Source organism: Phyllobates terribilis, unplaced genomic scaffold, assembly GCF_046119375.1.
Source record: "Phyllobates terribilis strain yellow unplaced genomic scaffold, ASM4611937v1 Scaffold_249__1_contigs__length_2872098, whole genome shotgun sequence".
Classification (NCBI taxonomy): domain Eukaryota; kingdom Metazoa; phylum Chordata; class Amphibia; order Anura; family Dendrobatidae; genus Phyllobates; species Phyllobates terribilis.
This window is the reverse complement of record NW_027363009.1, coordinates 40,198-65,715: the sequence shown is the minus strand read 5'-3', so window position 1 is coordinate 65,715 and position 25,518 is coordinate 40,198. Positions and strand designations below refer to the sequence as shown.

Here is a 25,518-nt window from a genome sequence, read left to right as displayed (position 1 = left end):
TGTGAGCTGGTTACTCTGCTGCGCTTAAAATTTCTTTTTTGGTTTGCTACAATGCCTTTTCTGAAACGTTGTCTCCCTCTGCTGGAACACTGACTTCTTTCATTTAATGCCTGCAGAGTATAAAAGAGAAACCAACCCAAAAAGTTTGGTTGATTAGTCTGTGGCATTCTTTTAAACTGTTGCTTATGGCGGTCTCTGTGAGCTTCTCAGTGACATTCAGCCATCCAGGTATCCCGCCTGCAGTAGACGGAATGTGGCAATGGAACGCTGGCTGCGCGTGTCATAATAGGCTCTGAGCCTTTTTATACCTGCGCACAGCAGCAGCCACCTTCAGTCTGCTGCTGGACAGCCAGCAGCAGCAGCAGTAGGAGGGGTAATTAATCAGCAACCCTCCTGCTAAGGGTAGACAGCTGCTCGTTCCACCCCCCCCCCCCGCCTTAATTGGTTCTCCTCCCTTCCAACGGTGTTGAGGCGGGTGGGAACAGCCGGGGGTTGAGGGTACTGTGCTAAAAGAGGTGGAGTTATGCAGATCTAAAACGCGTGGATTGCAGCAGCAGCAAGCCGAAAAGTGCAGGCATGTGAGGGATCTAGAGGTTGACAGCATGTCTTCTTAACGGGAGTCCAGGTGGCCATCTCCACAAATGGACTTTTCAGAATCCTTGGGTGGCACCGTAGTCGGAAACCAATTCTGGTTATCGCTTCTCGGCCTTTTGGCTAAGATCAAGTGTAGTATCTGTTCTTATCAGTTTAATATCTGATACGTCCCCTATCTGGGGACCATATATTAAATGGATTTTTAGAACAGGGAGATGGAAAAAGAGCTTGCTCTGTCCACTCCACGCATTGACCTGGTATTGCAGTATCTCCAGGACCGGTGCACACCTTCTTTAATGCAGTTTCTAAAATCAGAAAGAATTGAATTCAATGCTTTTTGTTCGTTTTGCTTGTTTGTCGGATTTTGGGATGGACTCTTTGGCTTTGCTTTTCTTCTCCTCATTGGATTTTTCATGTTAAAAGTTGCAGAAGCCAGATGACAAGCTCATTTTGGTTCAACTTCAGCAACTGTGCATTGCATTGCCATGTAATGTAATGTAATGCAATGCTATCTATCTAGCTCTCCCTCTATACTTCCTTTTGGATAAACAGACATATTAGGCAAGCATTTTGGAGCTTTCACCTAAATAACTACAGGTGGTGAGATAAGCTGCACAATATAATTGACCTTTCAGTATATTGTTGCACACACACCATCTATTTAGCAAATGCCCTTGTTATCAACAGCAGCCTTTTAAACTCACCTGAGCTAACAGGTATGTGAGCTGGTTACTCTGCTGCGCTTAAAATTTCTTTTTTGGTTTGCTACAATGCCTTTTCTGAAACGTTGTCTCCCTCTGCTGGAACACTGACTTCTTTCATTTAATGCCTGCAGACTATAAAAGAGAAACCAACCCAAAAAGTTTGGTTGATTAGTCTGTGGCATTCTTTTAAACTGTTGCTTATGGCGGTCTCTGTGAGCTTCTCAGTGACATTCAGCCATCCAGGTATCCCGCCTGCAGTAGACGGAATGTGGCAATGGAACGCTGGCTGCGCGTGTCATAATAGCCTCTGAGCCTTTATATACCTGCGCACAGCACCAGCCACCTTCAGTCTGCTGCTGGACAGCCAGCAGCAGCAGCAGCAGGAGAGGTAATTAATCAGCAACCCTCCTGCTAAGGGTAGACAGCTGCTCGTTCCACCCCCCCCCCGCCTTAATTGGTTCTCCTCCCTTCCAACGGTGTTGAGGCGGGTGGGAACAGCCGGGGGTTGAGGGTACTGTGCTAAAAGAGGTGGAGTTATGCAGATCTAAAACGCGTGGATTGCAGCAGCAGCAAGCCGAAAAGTGCAGGTATGTGAGGGATCTAGAGGTTGACAGCATGTCTTCTTAACGGGAGTCCAGGTGGCCATCTCCACAAATGGACTTTTCAGAATCCTTGGGTGGCACCGTAGTCGGAAACCAATTCTGGTTATCGCTTCTCGGCCTTTTGGCTAAGATCAAGTGTAGTATCTGTTCTTATCAGTTTAATATCTGATACGTCCCCTATCTGGGGACCATATATTAAATGGATTTTTAGAACAGGGAGATGGAAAAAGAGCTTGCTCTGTCCACTCCAAGCATTGACCTGGTATTGCAGTATCTCCAGGACCGGTGCACCCCTTCTTTAATGCAGTTTCTAAAATCAGAAAGAATTGAATTCAATGCTTTTTGTTCATTTTGCTTGTTTGTCGGATTTTGGGATGGACTCTTTGGCTTTGCTTTTCTTCTCCTCATTGGATTTTTCATGTTAAAAGTTGCAGAAGCCAGATGACAAGCTCATTTTGGTTCAACTTCAGCAACTGTGCATTGCATTGCCATGTAATGTAATGTAATGCAATGCTATCTATCTAGCTCTCCCTCTATACTTCCTTTTGGATAAACAGACATATTAGGCAAGCATTTTGGAGCTTTCACCTAAATAACTACAGGTGGTGAGATAAGCTGCACAATATAATTGACCTTTCAGTATATTGTTGCACACACACCATCTATTTAGCAAATGCCCTTGTTGTCAACAGCAGCCTTTTAAACTCACCTGAGCTAACAGGTATGTGAGCTGGTTACTCTGCTGCGCTTAAAATTTCTTTTTTGGTTTGCTACAATGCCTTTTCTGAAACGTTGTCTCCCTCTGCTGGAACACTGACTTCTTTCATTTAATGCCTGCAGACTATAAAAGAGAAACCAACCCAAAAAGTTTGGTTGATTAGTCTGTGGCATTCTTTTAAACTGTTGCTTATGGCGGACTCTGTGAGCTTCTCAGTGACATTCAGCCATCCAGGTATCCCGCCTGCAGTAGACGGAATGTGGCAATGGAACGCTGGCTGCGCGTGTCATAATAGGCTCTGAGCCTTTATATACCTGCGCACAGCAGCAGCCACCTTCAGTCTGCTGCTGGACAGCCAGCAGCAGCAGCAGGAGAGGTAATTAATCAGCAACCCTCCTGGTAAGGGTAGACAGCTGCTCGTTCCACCCCCCCCCCGCCTTAATTGGTTCTCCTCCCTTCCAACGGTGTTGAGGCGGGTGGGAACAGCCGGGGGTTGAGGGTACTGTGCTAAAAGAGGTGGAGTTATGCAGATCTAAAACGCGTGGATTGCAGCAGCAGCAAGCCGAAAAGTGCAGGCATGTGAGGGATCTAGAGGTTGACAGCATGTCTTCTTAACGGGAGTCCAGGTGGCCATCTCCACAAATGGACTTTTCAGAATCCTTGGGTGGCACCGTAGTCGGAAACCAATTCTGGTTATCGCTTCTCGGCCTTTTGGCTAAGATCAAGTGTAGTATCTGTTCTTATCAGTTTAATATCTGATACGTCCCCTATATGGGGACCATATATTAAATGGATTTTTAGAACAGGGAGATGGAAAAAGAGCTTGCTCTGTCCACTCCACGCATTGACCTGGTATTGCAGTATCTCCAGGACCAGTGCACCCCTTCTTTAATGCAGTTTCTAAAATCAGAAAGAATTGAATTCAATGCTTTTTGTTCATTTTGCTTGTTTGTCGGATTTTGGGATGGACTCTTTGGCTTTGCTTTTCTTCTCCTCATTGGATTTTTCATGTTAAAAGTTGCAGAAGCCAGATGACAAGCTCATTTTGGTTCAACTTCAGCAACTGTGCATTGCATTGCCATGTAATGTAATGTAATGCAATGCTATCTATCTAGCTCTCCCTCTATACTTCCTTTTGGATAAACAGACATATTAGGCAAGCATTTTGGAGCTTTCACCTAAATAACTACAGGTGGTGAGATAAGCTGCACAATATAATTGACCTTTCAGTATATTGTTGCACACACACCATCTATTTAGCAAATGCCCTTGTTATCAACAGCAGCCTTTTAAACTCACCTGAGCTAACAGGTATGTGAGCTGGTTACTCTGCTGCGCTTAAAATTTCTTTTTTGGTTTGCTACAATGCCTTTTCTGAAACGTTGTCTCCCTCTGCTGGAACACTGACTTCTTTCATTTAATGCCTGCAGACTATAAAAGAGAAACCAACCCAAAAAGTTTGGTTGATTAGTCTGTGGCATTCTTTTAAACTGTTGCTTATGGCGGTCTCTGTGAGCTTCTCAGTGACATTCAGCCATCCAGGTATCCCGCCTGCAGTAGACGGAATGTGGCAATGGAACGCTGGCTGCGCGTGTCATAATAGGCTCTGAGCCTTTATATACCTGCGCACAGCAGCAGCCACCTTCAGTCTGCTGCTGGACAGCCAGCAGCAGCAGCAGCAGGAGAGGTAATTAATCAGCAACCCTCCTGCTAAGGGTAGCTCGTTCCACCCCCCCCCCGCCTTAATTGGTTCTCCTCCCTTCCAACGGTGTTGAGGCGGGTGGGAACAGCCGGGGGTTGAGGGTACTGTGCTAAAAGAGGTGGAGTTATGCAGATCTAAAACGCGTGGATTGCAGCAGCAGCAAGCCGAAAAGTGCAGGCATGTGAGGGATCTAGAGGTTGACAGCATGTCTTCTTAACGGGAGTCCAGGTGGCCATCTCCACAAATGGACTTTTCAGAATCCTTGGGTGGCACCGTAGTCGGAAACCAATTCTGGTTATCGCTTCTCGGCCTTTTGGCTAAGATCAAGTGTAGTATCTGTTCTTATCAGTTTAATATCTGATACGTCCCCTATCTGGGGACCATATATTAAATGGATTTTTAGAACAGGGAGATGGAAAAAGAGCTTGCTCTGTCCACTCCACGCATTGACCTGGTATTGCAGTATCTCCAGGACCGGTGCACCCCTTCTTTAATGCAGTTTCTAAAATCAGAAAGAATTGAATTCAATGCTTTTTGTTCATTTTGCTTGTTTGTCGGATTTTGGGATGGACTCTTTGGCTTTGCTTTTCTTCTCCTCATTGGATTTTTCATGTTAAAAGTTGCAGAAGCCAGATGACAAGCTCATTTTGGTTCAACTTCAGCAACTGTGCATTGCATTGCCATGTAATGTAATGTAATGCAATGCTATCTATCTAGCTCTCCCTCTATACTTCCTTTTGGATAAACAGACATATTAGGCAAGCATTTTGGAGCTTTCACCTAAATAACTACAGGTGGTGAGATAAGCTGCACAATATAATTGACCTTTCAGTATATTGTTGCACACACACCATCTATTTAGCAAATGCCCTTGTTATCAACAGCAGCCTTTTAAACTCACCTGAGCTAACAGGTATGTGAGCTGGTTACTCTGCTGCGCTTAAAATTTCTTTTTTGGTTTGCTACAATGCCTTTTCTGAAACGTTGTCTCCCTCTGCTGGAACACTGACTTCTTTCATTTAATGCCTGCAGACTATAAAAGAGAAACCAACCCAAAAAGTTTGGTTGATTAGTCTGTGGCATTCTTTTAAACTGTTGCTTATGGCGGTCTCTGTGAGCTTCTCAGTGACATTCAGCCATCCAGGTATCCCGCCTGCAGTAGACGGAATGTGGCAATGGAACGCTGGCTGCGCGTGTCATAATAGGCTCTGAGCCTTTATATACCTGCGCACAGCAGCAGCCACCTTCAGTCTGCTGCTGGACAGCCAGCAGCAGCAGCAGGAGAGGTAATTAATCAGCAACCCTCCTGCTAAGGGTAGACAGCTGCTCGTTCCACCCCCCCCCCCGCCTTAATTGGTTCTCCTCCCTTCCAACGGTGTTGAGGCGGGTGGGAACAGCCGGGGGTTGAGGGTACTGTGCTAAAAGAGGTGGAGTTATGCAGATCTAAAACGCGTGGATTGCAGCAGCAGCAAGCCGAAAAGTGCAGGCATGTGAGGGATCTAGAGGTTGACAGCATGTCTTCTTAACGGGAGTCCAGGTGGCCATCTCCACAAATGGACTTTTCAGAATCCTTGGGTGGCACCGTAGTCGGAAACCAATTCTGGTTATCGCTTCTCGGCCTTTTGGCTAAGATCAAGTGTAGTATCTGTTCTTATCAGTTTAATATCTGATACGTCCCCTATCTGGGGACCATATATTAAATGGATTTTTAGAACAGGGAGATGGAAAAAGAGCTTGCTCTGTCCACTCCACGCATTGACCTGGTATTGCAGTATCTCCAGGACCGGTGCACCCCTTCTTTAATGCAGTTTCTAAAATCAGAAAGAATTGAATTCAATGCTTTTTGTTCATTTTGCTTGTTTGTCGGATTTTGGGATGGACTCTTTGGCTTTGCTTTTCTTCTCCTCATTGGATTTTTCATGTTAAAAGTTGCAGAAGCCATATGACAAGCTCATTTTGGTTCAACTTCAGCAACTGTGCATTGCATTGCCATGTAATGTAATGTAATGCAATGCTATCTATCTAGCTCTCCCTCTATACTTCCTTTTGGATAAACAGACATATTAGGCAAGCATTTTGGAGCTTTCACCTAAATAACTACAGGTGGTGAGATAAGCTGCACAATATAATTGACCTTTCAATATATTGTTGCACACACACCATCTATTTAGCAAATGCCCTTGTTATCAACAGCAGCCTTTTAAACTCACCTGAGCTAACAGGTATGTGAGCTGGTTACTCTGCTGCGCTTAAAATTTCTTTTTTGGTTTGCTACAATGCCTTTTCTGAAACGTTGTCTCCCTCTGCTGGAACACTGAATTCTTTCATTTAATGCCTGCAGACTATAAAAGAGAAACCAACCCAAAAAGTTTGGTTGATTAGTCTGTGGCATTCTTTTAAACTGTTGCTTATGGCGGTCTCTGTGAGCTTCTCAGTGACATTCAGCCATCCAGGTATCCCGCCTGCAGTAGACGGAATGTGGCAATGGAACGCTGGCTGCGCGTGTCATAATAGGCTCTGAGCCTTTATATACCTGCGCACAGCAGCAGCCACCTTCAGTCTGCTGCTGGACAGCCAGCAGCAGCAGCAGGAGAGGTAATTAATCAGCAACCCTCCTGCTAAGGGTAGACAGCTGCTCGTTCCACCCCCCCCCCCGCCTTAATTGGTTCTCCTCCCTTCCAACGGTGTTGAGGCGGGTGGGAACAGCCGGGGGTTGAGGGTACTGTGCTAAAAGAGGTGGAGTTATGCAGATCTAAAACGCGTGGATTGCAGCAGCAGCAAGCCGAAAAGTGCAGGCATGTGAGGGATCTAGAGGTTGACAGCATGTCTTCTTAACGGGAGTCCAGGTGGCCATCTCCACAAATGGACTTTTCAGAATCCTTGGGTGGCACCGTAGTCGGAAACCAATTCTGGTTATCGCTTCTCGGCCTTTTGGCTAAGATCAAGTGTAGTATCTGTTCTTATCAGTTTAATATCTGATACGTCCCCTATCTGGGGACCATATATTAAATGGATTTTTAGAACAGGGAGATGGAAAAAGAGCTTGCTCTGTCCACTCCACGCATTGACCTGGTATTGCAGTATCTCCAGGACCGGTGCACCCCTTCTTTAATGCAGTTTCTAAAATCAGAAAGAATTGAATTCAATGCTTTTTGTTCATTTTGCTTGTTTGTCGGATTTTGGGATGGACTCTTTGGCTTTGCTTTTCTTCTCCTCATTGGATTTTTCATGTTAAAAGTTGCAGAAGCCAGATGAAAAGCTCATTTTGGTTCAACTTCAGCAACTGTGCATTGCATTGCCATGTAATGTAATGTAATGCAATGCTATCTATCTAGCTCTCCCTCTATACTTCCTTTTGGGTAAACAGACATATTAGGCAAGCATTTTGGAGCTTTCACATAAATAACTACAGGTGGTGAGATAAGCTGCACAATATAATTGACCTTTCAGTATATTGTTGCACACACACCATCTATTTAGCAAATGCCCTTGTTATCAACAGCAGCCTTTTAAACTCACCTGAGCTAACAGGTATGTGAGCTGGTTACTCTGCTGCGCTTAAAATTTCTTTTTTGGTTTGCTACAATGCCTTTTCTGAAACGTTGTCTCCCTCTGCTGGAACACTGACTTCTTTCATTTAATGCCTGCAGACTATAAAAGAGAAACCAACCCAAAAAGTTTGGTTGATTAGTCTGTGGCATTCTTTTAAACTGTTGCTTATGGCGGTCTCTGTGAGCTTCTCAGTGACATTCAGCCATCCAGGTATCCCGCCTGCAGTAGACGGAATGTGGCAATGGAACGCTGGCTGCGCGTGTCATAATAGGCTCTGAGCCTTTATATACCTGCGCACAGCAGCAGCCACCTTCAGTCTGCTGCTGGACAGCCAGCAGCAGCAGCAGGAGAGGTAATTAATCAGCAACCCTCCTGCTAAGGGTAGACAGCTGCTTGTTCCACTCCCCCCCCCGCCTTAATTGGTTCTCCTCCCTTCCAACGGTGTTGAGGCGGGTGGGAACAGCCGGGGGTTGAGGGTACTGTGCTAAAAGAGGTGGAGTTATGCAGATCTAAAACGCGTGGATTGCAGCAGCAGCAAGCCGAAAAGTGCAGGCATGTGAGGGATCTAGAGGTTGACAGCATGTCTTCTTAACGGGAGTCCAGGTGGCCATCTCCACAAATGGACTTTTCAGAATCCTTGGGTGGCACCGTAGTCGGAAACCAATTCTGGTTATCGCTTCTCGGCCTTTTGGCTAAGATCAAGTGTAGTATCTGTTCTTATCAGTTTAATATCTGATACGTCCCCTATCTGGGGACCATATATTAAATGGATTTTTAGAACAGGGAGATGGAAAAAGAGCTTGCTCTGTCCACTCCACGCATTGACCTGGTATTGCAGTATCTCCAGGACCGGTGCACCCCTTCTTTAATGCAGTTTCTAAAATCAGAAAGAATTGAATTCAATGCTTTTTGTTCATTTTGCTTGTTTGTCGGATTTTGGGATGGACTCTTTGGCTTTGCTTTTCTTCTCCTCATTGGATTTTTCATGTTAAAAGTTGCAGAAGCCAGATGACAAGCTCATTTTGGTTCAACTTCAGCAACTGTGCATTGCATTGCCATGTAATGTAATGTAATGCAATGCTATCTATCTAGCTCTCCCTCTATACTTCCTTTTGGATAAACAGACATATTAGGCAAGCATTTTGGAGCTTTCACCTAAATAACTACAGGTGGTGAGATAAGCTGCACAATATAATTGACCTTTCAGTATATTGTTGCACACACACCATCTATTTAGCAAATGCCCTTGTTATCAACAGCAGCCTTTTAAACTCACCTGAGCTAACAGGTATGTGAGCTGGTTACTCTGCTGCGCTTAAAATTTCTTTTTTGGTTTGCTACAATGCCTTTTCTGAAACGTTGTCTCCCTCTGCTGGAACACTGACTTCTTTCATTTAATGCCTGCAGACTATAAAAGAGAAACCAACCCAAAAAGTTTGGTTGATTAGTCTGTGGCATTCTTTTAAACTGTTGCTTATGGCGGTCTCTGTGAGCTTCTCAGTGACATTCAGCCATCCAGGTATCCCGCCTGCAGTAGACGGAATGTGGCAATGGAACGCTGGCTGCGCGTGTCATAATAGGCTCTGAGCCTTTATATACCTGCGCACACCAGCAGCCACCTTCAGTCTGCTGCTGGACAGCCAGCAGCAGCAGCAGCAGGAGAGGTAATTAATCAGCAACCCTCCTGCTAAGGGTAGACAGCTGCTCGTTCCACCCCCCCCCCCGCCTTAATTGGTTCTCCTCCCTTCCAACGGTGTTGAGGCGGGTGGGAACAGCCGGGGGTTGAGGGTACTGTGCTAAAAGAGGTGGAGTTATGCAGATCTAAAACGCGTGGATTGCAGCAGCAGCAAGCCGAAAAGTGCAGGCATGTGAGGGATCTAGAGGTTGACAGCATGTCTTCTTAACGGGAGTCCAGGTGGCCATCTCCACAAATGGACTTTTCAGAATCCTTGGGTGGCACCGTAGTCGGAAACCAATTCTGGTTATCGCTTCTCGGCCTTTTGGCTAAGATCAAGTGTAGTATCTGTTCTTATCAGTTTAATATCTGATACGTCCCCTATCTGGGGACCATATATTAAATGGATTTTTAGAACAGGGAGATGGAAAAAGAGCTTGCTCTGTCCACTCCACGCATTGACCTGGTATTGCAGTATCTCCAGGACCGGTGCACCCCTTCTTTAATGCAGTTTCTAAAATCAGAAAGAATTGAATTCAATGCTTTTTGTTCATTTTGCTTGTTTGTCGGATTTTGGGATGGACTCTTTGGCTTTGCTTTTCTTCTCCTCATTGGATTTTTCATGTTAAAAGTTGCAGAAGCCAGATGACAAGCTCATTTTGGTTCAACTTCAGCAACTGTGCATTGCATTGCCATGTAATGTAATGTAATGCAATGCTATCTATCTAGCTCTCCCTCTATACTTCCTTTTGGATAAACAGACATATTAGGCAAGCATTTTGGAGCTTTCACCTAAATAACTACAGGTGGTGAGATAAGCTGCACAATATAATTGACCTTTCAGTATATTGTTGCACACACACCATCTATTTAGCAAATGCCCTTGTTATCAACAGCAGCCTTTTAAACTCACCTGAGCTAACAGGTATGTGAGCTGGTTACTCTGCTGCGCTTAAAATTTCTTTTTTGGTTTGCTACAATGCCTTTTCTGAAACGTTGTCTCCCTCTGCTGGAACACTGACTTCTTTCATTTAATGCCTGCAGACTATAAAAGAGAAACCAACCCAAAAAGTTTGGTTGATTAGTCTGTGGCATTCTTTTAAACTGTTGCTTATGGCGGTCTCTGTGAGCTTCTCAGTGACATTCAGCCATCCAGGTATCCCGCCTGCAGTAGACGGAATGTGGCAATGGAACGCTGGCTGCGCGTGTCATAATAGGCTCTGAGCCTTTATATACCTGCGCACAGCAGCAGCCACCTTCAGTCTGCTGCTGGACAGCCAGCAGCAGCAGCAGGAGAGGTAATTAATCAGCAACCCTCCTGCTAAGGGTAGACAGCTGCTCGTTCCACCCCCCCCCCGCCTTAATTGGTTCTCCTCCCTTCCAACGGTGTTGAGGCGGGTGGGAACAGCCGGGGGTTGAGGGTACTGTGCTAAAAGAGGTGGAGTTATGCAGATCTAAAACGCGTGGATTGCAGCAGCAGCAAGCCGAAAAGTGCAGGCATGTGAGGGATCTAGAGGTTGACAGCATGTCTTCTTAACGGGAGTCCAGGTGGCCATCTCCACAAATGGACTTTTCAGAATCCTTGGGTGGCACCGTAGTCGGAAACCAATTCTGGTTATCGCTTCTCGGCCTTTTGGCTAAGATCAAGTGTAGTATCTGTTCTTATCAGTTTAATATCTGATACGTCCCCTATCTGGGGACCATATATTAAATGGATTTTTAGAACAGGGAGATGGAAAAAGAGCTTGCTCTGTCCACTCCACGCATTGACCTGGTATTGCAGTATCTCCAGGACCGGTGCACCCCTTCTTTAATGCAGTTTCTAAAATCAGAAAGAATTGAATTCAATGCTTTTTGTTCATTTTGCTTGTTTGTCGGATTTTGGGATGGACTCTTTGGCTTTGCTTTTCTTCTCCTCATTGGATTTTTCATGTTAAAAGTTGCAGAAGCCAGATGACAAGCTCATTTTGGTTCAACTTCAGCAACTGTGCATTGCATTGCCATGTAATGTAATGTAATGCAATGCTATCTATCTAGCTCTCCCTCTATACTTCCTTTTGGATAAACAGACATATTAGGCAAGCATTTTGGAGCTTTCACCTAAATAACTACAGGTGGTGAGATAAGCTGCACAATATAATTGACCTTTCAGTATATTGTTGCACACACACCATCTATTTAGCAAATGCCCTTGTTATCAACAGCAGCCTTTTAAACTCACCTGAGCTAACAGGTATGTGAGCTGGTTACTCTGCTGCGCTTAAAATTTCTTTTTTGGTTTGCTACAATGCCTTTTCTGAAACGTTGTCTCCCTCTGCTGGAACACTGACTTCTTTCATTTAATGCCTGCAGACTATAAAAGAGAAACCAACCCAAAAAGTTTGGTTGATTAGTCTGTGGCATTCTTTTAAACTGTTGCTTATGGCGGTCTCTGTGAGCTTCTCAGTGACATTCAGCCATCCAGGTATCCCGCCTGCAGTAGACGGAATGTGGCAATGGAACGCTGGCTGCGCGTGTCATAATAGGCTCTGAGCCTTTATATACCTGCGCACAGCAGCAGCCACCTTCAGTCTGCTGCTGGACAGCCAGCAGCAGCAGCAGGAGAGGTAATTAATCAGCAACCCTCCTGCTAAGGGTAGACAGCTGCTCGTTCCACCCCCCCCCCCGCCTTAATTGGTTCTCCTCCCTTCCAACGGTGTTGAGGCGGGTGGGAACAGCCGGGGGTTGAGGGTACTGTGCTAAAAGAGGTGGAGTTATGCAGATCTAAAACGCGTGGATTGCAGCAGCAGCAAGCCGAAAAGTGCAGGCATGTGAGGGATCTAGAGGTTGACAGCATGTCTTAACGGGAGTCCAGGTGGCCATCTCCACAAATGGACTTTTCAGAATCCTTGGGTGGCACCGTAGTCGGAAAGCAATTCTGGTTATCGCTTCTCGGCCTTTTGGCTAAGATCAAGTGTAGTATCTGTTCTTATCAGTTTAATATCTGATACGTCCCCTATCTGGGGACCATATATTAAATGGATTTTTAGAACAGGGAGATGGAAAAAGAGCTTGCTCTGTCCACTCCACGCATTGACCTGGTATTGCAGTATCTCCAGGACCGGTGCACCCCTTCTTTAATGCAGTTTCTAAAATCAGAAAGAATTGAATTCAATGCTTTTTGTTCATTTTGCTTGTTTGTCGGATTTTGGGATGGACTCTTTGGCTTTGCTTTTCTTCTCCTCATTGGATTTTTCATGTTAAAAGTTGCAGAAGCCAGATGACAAGCTCATTTTGGTTCAACTTCAGCAACTGTGCATTGCATTGCCATGTAATGTAATGTAATGCAATGTTATCTATCTAGCTCTCCCTCTATACTTCCTTTTGGATAAACAGACATATTAGGCAAGCATTTTGGAGCTTTCACCTAAATAACTACAGGTGGTGAGATAAGCTGCACAATATAATTGACCTTTCAGTATATTGTTGCACACACACCATCTATTTAGCAAATGCCCTTGTTATCAACAGCAGCCTTTTAAACTCACCTGAGCTAACAGGTATGTGAGCTGGTTACTCTGCTGCGCTTAAAATTTCTTTTTTGGTTTGCTACAATGCCTTTTCTGAAACGTTGTCTCCCTCTGCTGGAACACTGACTTCTTTCATTTAATGCCTGCAGACTATAAAAGAGAAACCAACCCAAAAAGTTTGGTTGATTAGTCTGTGGCATTCTTTTAAACTGTTGCTTATGGCGGTCTCTGTGAGCTTCTCAGTGACATTCAGCCATTCAGGTATCCCGCCTGCAGTAGACGGAATGTGGCAATGGAACGCTGGCTGCGCGTGTCATAATAGGCTCTGAGCCTTTATATACCTGCGCACAGCAGCAGCCACGTTCAGTCTGCTGCTGGACAGCCAGCAGCAGCAGCAGCAGGAGAGGTAATTAATCAGCAACCCTCCTGCTCAGGGTAGACAGCTGCTCGTTCCACCCCCCCCCCCCCGCCTTAATTGGTTCTCCTCCCTTCCAACGGTGTTGAGGCGGGTGGGAACAGCCGGGGGTTGAGGGTACTGTGCTAAAAGAGGTGGAGTTATGCAGATCTAAAACGCGTGGATTGCAGCAGCAGCAAGCCGAAAAGTGCAGGCATGTGAGGGATCTAGAGGTTGACAGCATGTCTTCTTAACGGGAGTCCAGGTGGCCATCTCCACAAATGGACTTTTCAGAATCCTTGGGTGGCACCGTAGTCGGAAACCAATTCTGGTTATCGCTTCGCGGCCTTTTGGCTAAGATCAAGTGTAGTATCTGTTCTTATCAGTTTAATATCTGATACGTCCCCTATCTGGGGACCATATATTAAATGGATTTTTAGAACAGGGAGATGGAAAAAGAGCTTGCTCTGTCCACTCCACGCATTGACCTGGTATTGCAGTATCTCCAGGACCGGTGCACCCCTTCTTTAATGCAGTTTCTAAAATCAGAAAGAATTGAATTCAATGCTTTTTGTTCATTTTGCTTGTTTGTCGGATTTTGGGATGGACTCTTTGGCTTTGCTTTTCTTCTCCTCATTGGATTTTTCATGTTAAAAGTTGCAGAAGCCAGATGACAAGCTCATTTTGGTTCAACTTCAGCAACTGTGCATTGCATTGCCATGTAATGTAAAGTAATGCAATGCTATCTATCTAGCTCTCCCTCTATACTTCCTTTTGGATAAACAGACATATTAGGCAAGCATTTTGGAGCTTTCACCTAAATAACTACAGGTGGTGAGATAAGCTGCACAATATAATTGACCTTTCAGTATATTGTTGCACACACACCATCTATTTAGCAAATGCCCTTGTTATCAACAGCAGCCTTTTAAACTCACCTGAGCTAACAGGTATGTGAGCTGGTTACTCTGCTGCGCTTAAAATTTCTTTTTTGGTTTGCTACAATGCCTTTTCTGAAACGTTGTCTCCCTCTGCTGGAACACTGACTTCTTTCATTTAATGCCTGCAGACTATAAAAGAGAAACCAACCCAAAAAGTTTGGTTGATTAGTCTGTGGCATTCTTTTAAACTGTTGCTTATGGCGGTCTCTGTGAGCTTCTCAGTGAAATTCAGCCATCCAGGTATCCCGCCTGCAGTAGACGGAATGTGGCAATGGAACGCTGGCTGCGCGTGTCATAATAGGCTCTGAGCCTTTATATACCTGCGCACAGCAGCAGCCACCTTCAGTCTGCTGCTGGACAGCCAGCAGCAGCAGCAGCAGGAGAGGTAATTAATCAGCAACCCTCCTGCTAAGGGTAGACAGCTGCTCGTTCCACCCCCCCCCCCGCCTTAGTTGGTTCTCCTCCCTTCCAACGGTGTTGAGGCGGGTGGGAACAGCCGGGGGTTGAGGGTACTGTGCTAAAAGAGGTGGAGTTATGCAGATCTAAAACGCGTGGATTGCAGCAGCAGCAAGCCGAAAAGTGCAGGCATGTGAGGGATCTAGAGGTTGACAGCATGTCTTCTTAACGGGAGTCCAGGTGACCATCTCCACAAATGGACTTTTCAGAATCCTTGGGTGGCACCGTAGTCGGAAACCAATTCTGGTTATCGCTTCTCGGCCTTTTGGCTAAGATCAAGTGTAGTATCTGTTCTTATCAGTTTAATATCTGATACGTCCCCTATCTGGGGACCATATATTAAATGGATTTTTAGAACAGGGAGATGGAAAAAGAGCTTGCTCTGTCCACTCCACGCATTGACCTGGTATTGCAGTATCTCCAGGACTGGTGCACCCCTTCTTTAATGCAGTTTCTAAAATCAGAAAGAATTGAATTCAATGCTTTTTGTTCATTTTGCTTGTTTGTCGGATTTTGGGATGGACTCTTTGGCTTTGCTTTTCTTCTCCTCATTGGATTTTTCATGTTAAAAGTTGCAGAAGCCAGATGACAAGCTCATTTTGGTTCAACTTCAGCAACTGTGCATTGCATTGCCATGTAATGTAATGTAATGCAATGCTATCTATCTAGCTCTCCCTCTATACTTCCTTTTGGATAAACAGACATATTAGGCAAGCATTTTGGAGCTTTCACCTAAATAACTACAGGTGGTGAGATAAGCTGCACAATATAATTGACCTTTCAGTATATTGTTGCACACACACCATCTATTTAGCAAATGCCCTTGTTATCAACAGCAGCCTTTTAAACTCACCTGAGCTAACAGGTATGTGAGCTGGTTACTCTGCTGCGCGTAAAATTTCTTTTTTGGTTTGCTACAATGCCTTTTCTGAAACGTTGTCTCCCTCTGCTGGAACACTGACTTCTTTCATTTAATGCCTGCAGACTATAAAAGAGAAACCAACCCAAAAAGTTTGGTTGATTAGTCTGTGGCATTCTTTTAAACTGTTGCTTATGGCGGTCTCTGTGAGCTTCTCAGTGACATTCAGCCATCCAGGTATCCCGCCTGCAGTAGACGGAATGTGGCAATGGAACACTGGCTGCGCGTGTCATAATAGGCTCTGAGCCTTTATATACCTGCGCACACCAGCAGCCACCTTCAGTCTGCTGCTGGACAGCCAGCAGCAGCAGCAGCAGGAGAGGTAATTAATCAGCAACCCTCCTGCTAAGGGTAGACAGCTGCTCGTTCCACCCCCCCCCCGCCTTAATTGGTTCTCCTCCCTTCTAACGGTGTTGAGGCGGGTGGGAACAGCCGGGGGTTGAGGGTACTGTGCTAAAAGAGGTGGAGTTATGCAGATCTAAAATGCGTGGATTGCAGCAGCAGCAAGCCGAAAAGTGCAGGCATGTGAGGGATCTAGAGGTTGACAGCATGTCTTCTTAACGGGAGTCCAGGTGGCCATCTCCACAAATGGACTTTTCAGAATCCTTGGGTGGCACCGTAGTCGGAAACCAATTCTGGTTATCGCTTCTCGGCCTTTTGGCTAAGATCAAGTGTAGTATCTGTTCTTATCAGTTTAATATCTGATACGTCCCCTATCTGGGGACCATATATTAAATGGATTTTTAGAACAGGGAGATGGAAAAAGAGCTTGCTCTGTCCACTCCACGCATTGACCTGGTATTGCAGTATCTCCAGGACCGGTGCACCCCTTCTTTAATGCAGTTTCTAAAATCAGAAAGAATTGAATTCAATGCTTTTTGTTCATTTTGCTTGTTTGTCGGATTTTGGAATGGACTCTTTGGCTTTGCTTTTCTTCTCCTCATTGGATTTTTCATGTTAAAAGTTGCAGAAGCCAGATGACAAGCTCATTTTGGTTCAACTTCAGCAACTGTGCATTGCATTGCCATGTAATGTAATGTAATGCAATGCTATCTATCTAGCTCTCCCTCTATACTTCCTTTTGGATAAACAGACATATTAGGCAAGCATTTTGGAGCTTTCACCTAAATAACTACAGGTGGTGAGATAAGCTGCACAATATAATTGACCTTTCAGTATATTGTTGCACACACACCATCTATTTAGCAAATGCCCTTGTTATCAACAGCAGCCTTTTAAACTCACCTGAGCTAACAGGTATGTGAGCTGGTTACTCTGCTGCGCTTAAAATTTCTTTTTTGGTTTGCTACAATGCCTTTTCTGAAACGTTGTCTCCCTCTGCTGGAACACTGACTTCTTTCATTTAATGCCTGCAGACTATAAAAGAGAAACCAACCCAAAAAGTTTGGTTGATTAGTCTGTGGCATTCTTTTAAACTGTTGCTTATGGCGGTCTCTGTGAGCTTCTCAGTGACATTCAGCCATCCAGGTATCCCGCCTGCAGTAGACGGAATGTGGCAATGGAACGCTGGCTGCGCGTGTCATAATAGGCTCTGAGCCTTTATATACCTGCGCACAGCAGCAGCCACCTTCAGTCTGCTGCTGGACAGCCAGCAGCAGCAGCAGCAGGAGAGGTAATTAATCAGCAACCCTCCTGCTAAGGGTAGACAGCTGCTCGTTCCACCCCCCCCCCGCCTTAATTGGTTCTCCTCCCTTCCAACGGTGTTGAGGCGGGTGGGAACAGCCGGGGGTTGAGGGTACTGTGCTAAAAGAGGTGGAGTTATGCAGATCTAAAACGCGTGGATTGCAGCAGCAGCAAGCCGAAAAGTGCAGGCATGTGAGGGATCTAGAGGTTGACAGCATGTCTTCTTAACGGGAGTCCAGGTGGCCATCTCCACAAATGGACTTTTCAGAATCCTTGGGTGGCACCGTAGTCGGAAACCAATTCTGGTTATCGCTTCTCGGCCTTTTGGCTAAGATCAAGTGTAGTATCTGTTCTTATCAGTTTAATATCTGATACGTCCCCTATCTGGGGACCATATATTAAATGGATTTTTAGAACAGGGAGATGGAAAAAGAGCTTGCTCTGTCCACTCCACGCATTGACCTGGTATTGCAGTATCTCCAGGACCGGTGCACCCCTTCTTTAATGCAGTTTCTAAAATCAGAAAGAATTGAATTCAATGCTTTTTGCTCATTTTGCTTGTTTGTCGGATTTTGGGATGGACTCTTTGGCTTTGCTTTTCTTCTCCTCATTGGATTTTTCATGTTAAAAGTTGCAGAAGCCAGATGACAAGCTCATTTTGGTTCAACTTCAGCAACTGTGCATTGCATTGCCATGTAATGTAATGTAATGCAATGCTATCTATCTAGCTCTCCCTCTATACTTCCTTTTGGATAAACAGACATATTAGGCAAGCATTTTGGAGCTTTCACCTAAATAACTACAGGTGGTGAGATAAGCTGCACAATATAATTGACCTTTCAGTATATTGTTGCACACACACCATCTATTTAGCAAATGCCCTTGTTATCAACAGCAGCCTTTTAAACTCACCTGAGCTAACAGGTATGTGAGCTGGTTACTCTGCTGCGCTTAAAATTTCTTTTTTGGTTTGCTACAATGCCTTTTCTGAAACGTTGTCTCCCTCTGCTGGAACACTGACTTCTTTCATTTAATGCCTGCAGACTATAAAAGAGAAACCAACCCAAAAAGTTTGGTTGATTAGTCTGTGGCATTCTTTTAAACTGTTGCTTATGGCGGTCTCTGTGAGCTTCTCAGTGACATTCAGCCATCCAGGTATCCCGCCTGCAGTAGACGGAATGTGGCAATGGAACGCTGGCTGCGCGTGTCATAATAGGCTCTGAGCCTTTATATACCTGCGCACAGCAGCAGCCACCTTCAGTCTGCTGCTGGACAGCCAGCAGCAGCAGCAGCAGGAGAGGTAATTAATCAGCAACCCTCCTGCTAAGGGTAGACAGCTGCTCGTTCCACCCCCCCCCCCCGCCTTAATTGGTTCTCCTCCCTTCCAACGGTGTTGAGGCGGGTGGGAACAGCCGGGGGTTGAGGGTACTGTGCTAAAAGAGGTGGAGTTATGCAGATCTAAAACGCGTGGATTGCAGCAGCAGCAAGCCGAAAAGTGCAGGCATGTGAGGGATCTAGAGGTTGACAGCATGTCTTAACGGGAGTCCAGGTGGCCATCTCCACAAATGGACTTTTCAGAATCCTTGGGTGGCACCGTAGTCGGAAAGCAATTCTGGTTATCGCTTCTCGGCCTTTTGGCTAAGATCAAGTGTAGTATCTGTTCTTATCAGTTTAATATCTGATACGTCCCCTATCTGGGGACCATATATTAAATGGATTTTTAGAACAGGGAGATGGAAAAAGAGCTTGCTCTGTCCACTCCACGCATTGACCTGGTATTGCAGTATCTCCAGGACCGGTGCACCCCTTCTTTAATGCAGTTTCTAAAATCAGAAAGAATTGAATTCAATGCTTTTTGTTCATTTTGCTTGTTTGTCGGATTTTGGGATGGACTCTTTGGCTTTGCTTTTCTTCTCCTCATTGGATTTTTCATGTTAAAAGTTGCAGAAGCCAGATGACAAGCTCATTTTGGTTCAACTTCAGCAACTGTGCATTGCATTGCCATGTAATGTAATGTAATGCAATGCTATCTATCTAGCTCTCCCTCTATACTTCCTTTTGGATAAACAGACATATTAGGCAAGCATTTTGGAGCTTTCACCTAAATAACAACAGGTGGTGAGATAAGCTGCACAATATAATTGACCTTTCAGTATATTGTTGCACACACACCATCTATTTAGCAAATGCCCTTGTTATCAACAGCAGCCTTTTAAACTCACCTGAGCTAACAGGTATGTGAGCTGGTTACTCTGCTGCGCTTAAAATTTCTTTTTTGGTTTGCTACAATGCCTTTTCTGAAACGTTGTCTCCCTCTGCTGGAACACTGACTTCTTTCATTTAATGCCTGCAGACTATAAAAGAGAAACCAACCCAAAAAGTTTGGTTGATTAGTCTGTGGCATTCTTTTAAACTGTTGCTTATGGCGGTCTCTGTGAGCTTCTCAGTGACATTCAGCCATCCAGGTATCCCGCCTGCAGTAGACGGAATGTGGCAATGGAACGCTGGCTGCGCGTGTCATAATAGGCTCTGAGCCTTTATATACCTGCGCACAGCAGCAGCCACCTTCAGTCTGCTGCTGGACAGCCAGCAGCAGCAGCAGCAGGAGAGGTAATTAATCAGCAACCCTCCTGCTAAGGGTAGACAGCTGCTCGTTCCACCCCCCCCCCCGCCTTAATTGGTTCTCCTCCCTTCCAACGGTGTTGAGGCGGGTGGGAACAGCCGGGGGTTGAGGGTACTGTGCTAAAAGAGGTGGAGTTATGCAGATCTAAAACGCGTGGATTGCAGCAGCAGCAAGCCGAAAAGTGCAGGCATGTGAGGGATCTAGAGGTTGACAGCATGTCTTCTTAACGGGAGTCCAGGTGGCCATCTCCACAAATGGACTTTTCAGAATCCTTGGGTGGCACCGTAGTCGGAAACCAATTCTGGTTATCGCTTCTCGGCCTTTTGGCTAAGATCAAGTGTAGTATCTGTTCTTATCAGTTTAATATCTGATACGTCCCCTATCTGGGGACCATATATTAAATGGATTTTTAGAACAGGGAGATGGAAAAAGAGCTTGCTCTGTCCACTCCACGCATTGACCTGGTATTGCAGTATCTCCAGGACCGGTGCACCCCTTCTTTAATGCAGTTTCTAAAATCAGAAAGAATTGAATTCAATGCTTTTTGTTCATTTTGCTTGTTTGTCGGATTTTGGGATGGACTCTTTGGCTTTGCTTTTCTTCTCCTCATTGGATTTTTCATGTTAAAAGTTGCAGAAGCCAGATGACAAGCTCATTTTGGTTCAACTTCAGCAACTGTGCATTGCATTGCCATGTAATGTAATGTAATGCAATGCTATCTATCTAGCTCTCCCTCTATACTTCCTTTTGGATAAACAGACATATTAGGCAAGCATTTTGGAGCTTTCACCTAAATAACTACAGGTGGTGAGATAAGCTGCACAATATAATTGACCTTTCAGTATATTGTTGCACACACACCATCTATTTAGCAAATGCCCTTGTTATCAACAGCAGCCTTTTAAACTCACCTGAGCTAACAGGTATGTGAGCTGGTTACTCTGCTGCGCTTAAAATTTCTTTTTTGGTTTGCTACAATGCCTTTTCTGAAACGTTGTCTCCCTCTGCTGGAACACTGACTTCTTTCATTTAATGCCTGCAGACTATAAAAGAGAAACCAACCCAAAAAGTTTGGTTGATTAGTCTGTGGCATTCTTTTAAACTGTTGCTTATGGCGGTCTCTGTGAGCTTCTCAGTGACATTCAGCCATCCAGGTATCCCGCCTGCAGTAGACGGAATGTGGCAATGGAACGCTGGCTGCGCGTGTCATAATAGGCTCTGAGCCTTTATATACCTGCGCACAGCAGCAGCCACCTTCAGTCTGCTGCTGGACAGCCAGCAGCAGCAGCAGCAGGAGAGGTAATTAATCAGCAACCCTCCTGCTAAGGGTAGACAGCTGCTCGTTCCACCCCCCCCCCCCCCCGCCTTAATTGGTTCTCCTCCCTTCCAACGGTGTTGAGGCGGGTGGGAACAGCCGGGGGTTGAGGGTACTGTGCTAAAAGAGGTGGAGTTATGCAGATCTAAAACGCGTGGATTGCAGCAGCAGCAAGCCGAAAAGTGCAGGCATGTGAGGGATCTAGAGGTTGACAGCATGTCTTCTTAACGGGAGTCCAGGTGGCCATCTCCACAAATGGACTTTTCAGAATCCTTGGGTGGCACCGTAGTCGGAAACCAATTCTGGTTATCGCTTCTCGGCCTTTTGGCTAAGATCAAGTGTAGTATCTGTTCTTATCAGTTTAATATCTGATACGTCCCCTATCTGGGGACCATATATTAAATGGATTTTTAGAACAGGGAGATGGAAAAAGAGCTTGCTCTGTCCACTCCACGCATTGACCTGGTATTGCAGTATCTCCAGGACCGGTGCACCCCTTCTTTAATGCAGTTTCTAAAATCAGAAAGAATTGAATTCAATGCTTTTTGCTCATTTTGCTTGTTTGTCGGATTTTGGGATGGACTCTTTGGCTTTGCTTTTCTTCTCCTCATTGGATTTTTCATGTTAAAAGTTGCAGAAGCCAGATGACAAGCTCATTTTGGTTCAACTTCAGCAACTGTGCATTGCATTGCCATGTAATGTAATGTAATGCAATGCTATCTATCTAGCTCTCCCTCTATACTTCCTTTTGGATAAACAGACATATTAGGCAAGCATTTTGGAGCTTTCACCTAAATAACTACAGGTGGTGAGATAAGCTGCACAATATAATTGACCTTTCAGTATATTGTTGCACACACACCATCTATTTAGCAAATGCCCTTGTTATCAACAGCAGCCTTTTAAACTCACCTGAGCTAACAGGTATGTGAGCTGGTTACTCTGCTGCGCTTAAAATTTCTTTTTTGGTTTGCTACAATGCCTTTTCTGAAACGTTGTCTCCCTCTGCTGGAACACTGACTTCTTTCATTTAATGCCTGCAGACTATAAAAGAGAAACCAACCCAAAAAGTTTGGTTGATTAGTCTGTGGCATTCTTTTAAACTGTTGCTTATGGCGGTCTCTGTGAGCTTCTCAGTGACATTCAGCCATCCAGGTATCCCGCCTGCAGTAGACGGAATGTGGCAATGGAACGCTGGCTGCGCGTGTCATAATAGGCTCTGAGCCTTTATATACCTGCGCACAGCAGCAGCCACCTTCAGTCTGCTGCTGGACAGCCAGCAGCAGCAGCAGCAGGAGAGGTAATTAATCAGCAACCCTCCTGCTAAGGGTAGACAGCTGCTCGTTCCACCCCCCCCCCCCCGCCTTAATTGGTTCTCCTCCCTTCCAACGGTGTTGAGGCGGGTGGGAACAGCCGGGGGTTGAGGGTACTGTGCTAAAAGAGGTGGAGTTATGCAGATCTAAAACGCGTGGATTGCAGCAGCAGCAAGCCGAAAAGTGCAGGCATGTGAGGGATCTAGAGGTTGACAGCATGTCTTAACGGGAGTCCAGGTGGCCATCTCCACAAATGGACTTTTCAGAATCCTTGGGTGGCACCGTAGTCGGAAAGCAATTCTGGTTATCGCTTCTCGGCCTTTTGGCTAAGATCAAGTGTAGTATCTGTTCTTATCAGTTTAATATCTGATACGTCCCCTATCTGGGGACCATATATTAAATGGATTTTTAGAACAGGGAGATGGAAAAAGAGCTTGCTCTGTCCACTCCACGCATTGACCTGGTATTGCAGTATCTCCAGGACCGGTGCACCCCTTCTTTAATGCAGTTTCTAAAATCAGAAAGAATTGAATTCAATGCTTTTTGTTCATTTTGCTTGTTTGTCGGATTTTGGGATGGACTCTTTGGCTTTGCTTTTCTTCTCCTCATTGGATTTTTCATGTTAAAAGTTGCAGAAGCCAGATGACAAGCTCATTTTGGTTCAACTTCAGCAACTGTGCATTGCATTGCCATGTAATGTAATGTAATGCAATGCTATCTATCTAGCTCTCCCTCTATACTTCCTTTTGGATAAACAGACATATTAGGCAAGCATTTTGGAGCTTTCACCTAAATAACAACAGGTGGTGAGATAAGCTGCACAATATAATTGACCTTTCAGTATATTGTTGCACACACACCATCTATTTAGCAAATGCCCTTGTTATCAACAGCAGCCTTTTAAACTCACCTGAGCTAACAGGTATGTGAGCTGGTTACTCTGCTGCGCTTAAAATTTCTTTTTTGGTTTGCTACAATGCCTTTTCTGAAACGTTGTCTCCCTCTGCTGGAACACTGACTTCTTTCATTTAATGCCTGCAGACTATAAAAGAGAAACCAACCCAAAAAGTTTGGTTGATTAGTCTGTGGCATTCTTTTAAACTGTTGCTTATGGCGGTCTCTGTGAGCTTCTCAGTGACATTCAGCCATCCAGGTATCCCGCCTGCAGTAGACGGAATGTGGCAATGGAACGCTGGCTGCGCGTGTCATAATAGGCTCTGAGCCTTTATATACCTGCGCACAGCAGCAGCCACCTTCAGTCTGCTGCTGGACAGCCAGCAGCAGCAGCAGCAGGAGAGGTAATTAATCAGCAACCCTCCTGCTAAGGGTAGACAGCTGCTCGTTCCACCCCCCCCCCCCGCCTTAATTGGTTCTCCTCCCTTCCAACGGTGTTGAGGCGGGTGGGAACAGCCGGGGGTTGAGGGTACTGTGCTAAAAGAGGTGGAGTTATGCAGATCTAAAACGCGTGGATTGCAGCAGCAGCAAGCCGAAAAGTGCAGGCATGTGAGGGATCTAGAGGTTGACAGCATGTCTTCTTAACGGGAGTCCAGGTGGCCATCTCCACAAATGGACTTTTCAGAATCCTTGGGTGGCACCGTAGTCGGAAACCAATTCTGGTTATCGCTTCTCGGCCTTTTGGCTAAGATCAAGTGTAGTATCTGTTCTTATCAGTTTAATATCTGATACGTCCCCTATCTGGGGACCATATATTAAATGGATTTTTAGAACAGGGAGATGGAAAAAGAGCTTGCTCTGTCCACTCCACGCATTGACCTGGTATTGCAGTATCTCCAGGACCGGTGCACCCCTTCTTTAATGCAGTTTCTAAAATCAGAAAGAATTGAATTCAATGCTTTTTGTTCATTTTGCTTGTTTGTCGGATTTTGGGATGGACTCTTTGGCTTTGCTTTTCTTCTCCTCATTGGATTTTTCATGTTAAAAGTTGCAGAAGCCAGATGACAAGCTCATTTTGGTTCAACTTCAGCAACTGTGCATTGCATTGCCATGTAATGTAATGTAATGCAATGCTATCTATCTAGCTCTCCCTCTATACTTCCTTTTGGATAAACAGACATATTAGGCAAGCATTTTGGAGCTTTCACCTAAATAACTACAGGTGGTGAGATAAGCTGCACAATATAATTGACCTTTCAGTATATTGTTGCACACACACCATCTATTTAGCAAATGCCCTTGTTATCAACAGCAGCCTTTTAAACTCACCTGAGCTAACAGGTATGTGAGCTGGTTACTCTGCTGCGCTTAAAATTTCTTTTTTGGTTTGCTACAATGCCTTTTCTGAAACGTTGTCTCCCTCTGCTGGAACACTGACTTCTTTCATTTAATGCCTGCAGACTATAAAAGAGAAACCAACCCAAAAAGTTTGGTTGATTAGTCTGTGGCATTCTTTTAAACTGTTGCTTATGGCGGTCTCTGTGAGCTTCTCAGTGACATTCAGCCATCCAGGTATCCCGCCTGCAGTAGACGGAATGTGGCAATGGAACGCTGGCTGCGCGTGTCATAATAGGCTCTGAGCCTTTATATACCTGCGCACAGCAGCAGCCACCTTCAGTCTGCTGCTGGACAGCCAGCAGCAGCAGCAGCAGGAGAGGTAATTAATCAGCAACCCTCCTGCTAAGGGTAGACAGCTGCTCGTTCCACCCCCCCCCCCCCCCGCCTTAATTGGTTCTCCTCCCTTCCAACGGTGTTGAGGCGGGTGGGAACAGCCGGGGGTTGAGGGTACTGTGCTAAAAGAGGTGGAGTTATGCAGATCTAAAACGCGTGGATTGCAGCAGCAGCAAGCCGAAAAGTGCAGGCATGTGAGGGATCTAGAGGTTGACAGCATGTCTTCTTAACG

General features: G+C 45.3%; 19 non-coding genes across 19 annotated transcripts; all 19 read left to right on the top strand.

Annotated features, from left to right (window-relative positions):
* Nucleotides 1-694: 694 nt before the first annotated feature.
* On the top strand, nt 695-885 carry LOC141218108 (U2 spliceosomal RNA). The gene has a single exon (XR_012286870.1). It is a non-coding gene; the product is annotated as a U2 spliceosomal RNA (small nuclear RNA).
* Nucleotides 886-2,005: 1,120 nt separating this feature from the next.
* Nucleotides 2,006-2,196, top strand: LOC141218098 (U2 spliceosomal RNA). The gene has a single exon (XR_012286860.1). It is a non-coding gene; the product is annotated as a U2 spliceosomal RNA (small nuclear RNA).
* A 1,117-nt stretch (nt 2,197-3,313) lies between these two features.
* LOC141218132 (U2 spliceosomal RNA) lies at nt 3,314-3,504 on the top strand. Its single transcript, XR_012286893.1, has one exon. It is a non-coding gene; the product is annotated as a U2 spliceosomal RNA (small nuclear RNA).
* Nucleotides 3,505-4,617: 1,113 nt separating this feature from the next.
* On the top strand, nt 4,618-4,808 carry LOC141217812 (U2 spliceosomal RNA). Its single transcript, XR_012286586.1, has one exon. It is a non-coding gene; the product is annotated as a U2 spliceosomal RNA (small nuclear RNA).
* Nucleotides 4,809-5,926: 1,118 nt separating this feature from the next.
* LOC141217801 (U2 spliceosomal RNA) lies at nt 5,927-6,117 on the top strand. Its single transcript, XR_012286575.1, has one exon. It is a non-coding gene; the product is annotated as a U2 spliceosomal RNA (small nuclear RNA).
* A 1,118-nt stretch (nt 6,118-7,235) lies between these two features.
* LOC141217789 (U2 spliceosomal RNA) lies at nt 7,236-7,426 on the top strand. Its single transcript, XR_012286564.1, has one exon. It is a non-coding gene; the product is annotated as a U2 spliceosomal RNA (small nuclear RNA).
* Nucleotides 7,427-8,544: 1,118 nt separating this feature from the next.
* Nucleotides 8,545-8,735, top strand: LOC141217776 (U2 spliceosomal RNA). The gene has a single exon (XR_012286552.1). It is a non-coding gene; the product is annotated as a U2 spliceosomal RNA (small nuclear RNA).
* Nucleotides 8,736-9,856: 1,121 nt separating this feature from the next.
* LOC141217764 (U2 spliceosomal RNA) lies at nt 9,857-10,047 on the top strand. The gene has a single exon (XR_012286541.1). It is a non-coding gene; the product is annotated as a U2 spliceosomal RNA (small nuclear RNA).
* A 1,117-nt stretch (nt 10,048-11,164) lies between these two features.
* Nucleotides 11,165-11,355, top strand: LOC141217753 (U2 spliceosomal RNA). Its single transcript, XR_012286530.1, has one exon. It is a non-coding gene; the product is annotated as a U2 spliceosomal RNA (small nuclear RNA).
* A 1,115-nt stretch (nt 11,356-12,470) lies between these two features.
* Nucleotides 12,471-12,661, top strand: LOC141217741 (U2 spliceosomal RNA). The gene has a single exon (XR_012286519.1). It is a non-coding gene; the product is annotated as a U2 spliceosomal RNA (small nuclear RNA).
* A 1,123-nt stretch (nt 12,662-13,784) lies between these two features.
* Nucleotides 13,785-13,975, top strand: LOC141218239 (U2 spliceosomal RNA). Its single transcript, XR_012286992.1, has one exon. It is a non-coding gene; the product is annotated as a U2 spliceosomal RNA (small nuclear RNA).
* Nucleotides 13,976-15,096: 1,121 nt separating this feature from the next.
* LOC141218122 (U2 spliceosomal RNA) lies at nt 15,097-15,287 on the top strand. Its single transcript, XR_012286883.1, has one exon. It is a non-coding gene; the product is annotated as a U2 spliceosomal RNA (small nuclear RNA).
* Nucleotides 15,288-16,407: 1,120 nt separating this feature from the next.
* Nucleotides 16,408-16,598, top strand: LOC141217730 (U2 spliceosomal RNA). The gene has a single exon (XR_012286508.1). It is a non-coding gene; the product is annotated as a U2 spliceosomal RNA (small nuclear RNA).
* A 1,120-nt stretch (nt 16,599-17,718) lies between these two features.
* Nucleotides 17,719-17,909, top strand: LOC141218882 (U2 spliceosomal RNA). The gene has a single exon (XR_012287567.1). It is a non-coding gene; the product is annotated as a U2 spliceosomal RNA (small nuclear RNA).
* A 1,119-nt stretch (nt 17,910-19,028) lies between these two features.
* Nucleotides 19,029-19,219, top strand: LOC141218871 (U2 spliceosomal RNA). Its single transcript, XR_012287556.1, has one exon. It is a non-coding gene; the product is annotated as a U2 spliceosomal RNA (small nuclear RNA).
* A 1,121-nt stretch (nt 19,220-20,340) lies between these two features.
* LOC141218858 (U2 spliceosomal RNA) lies at nt 20,341-20,531 on the top strand. The gene has a single exon (XR_012287544.1). It is a non-coding gene; the product is annotated as a U2 spliceosomal RNA (small nuclear RNA).
* Nucleotides 20,532-21,656: 1,125 nt separating this feature from the next.
* Nucleotides 21,657-21,847, top strand: LOC141218846 (U2 spliceosomal RNA). The gene has a single exon (XR_012287533.1). It is a non-coding gene; the product is annotated as a U2 spliceosomal RNA (small nuclear RNA).
* A 1,120-nt stretch (nt 21,848-22,967) lies between these two features.
* On the top strand, nt 22,968-23,158 carry LOC141218834 (U2 spliceosomal RNA). The gene has a single exon (XR_012287522.1). It is a non-coding gene; the product is annotated as a U2 spliceosomal RNA (small nuclear RNA).
* A 1,122-nt stretch (nt 23,159-24,280) lies between these two features.
* LOC141218822 (U2 spliceosomal RNA) lies at nt 24,281-24,471 on the top strand. Its single transcript, XR_012287510.1, has one exon. It is a non-coding gene; the product is annotated as a U2 spliceosomal RNA (small nuclear RNA).
* Nucleotides 24,472-25,518: the final 1,047 nt, after the last annotated feature.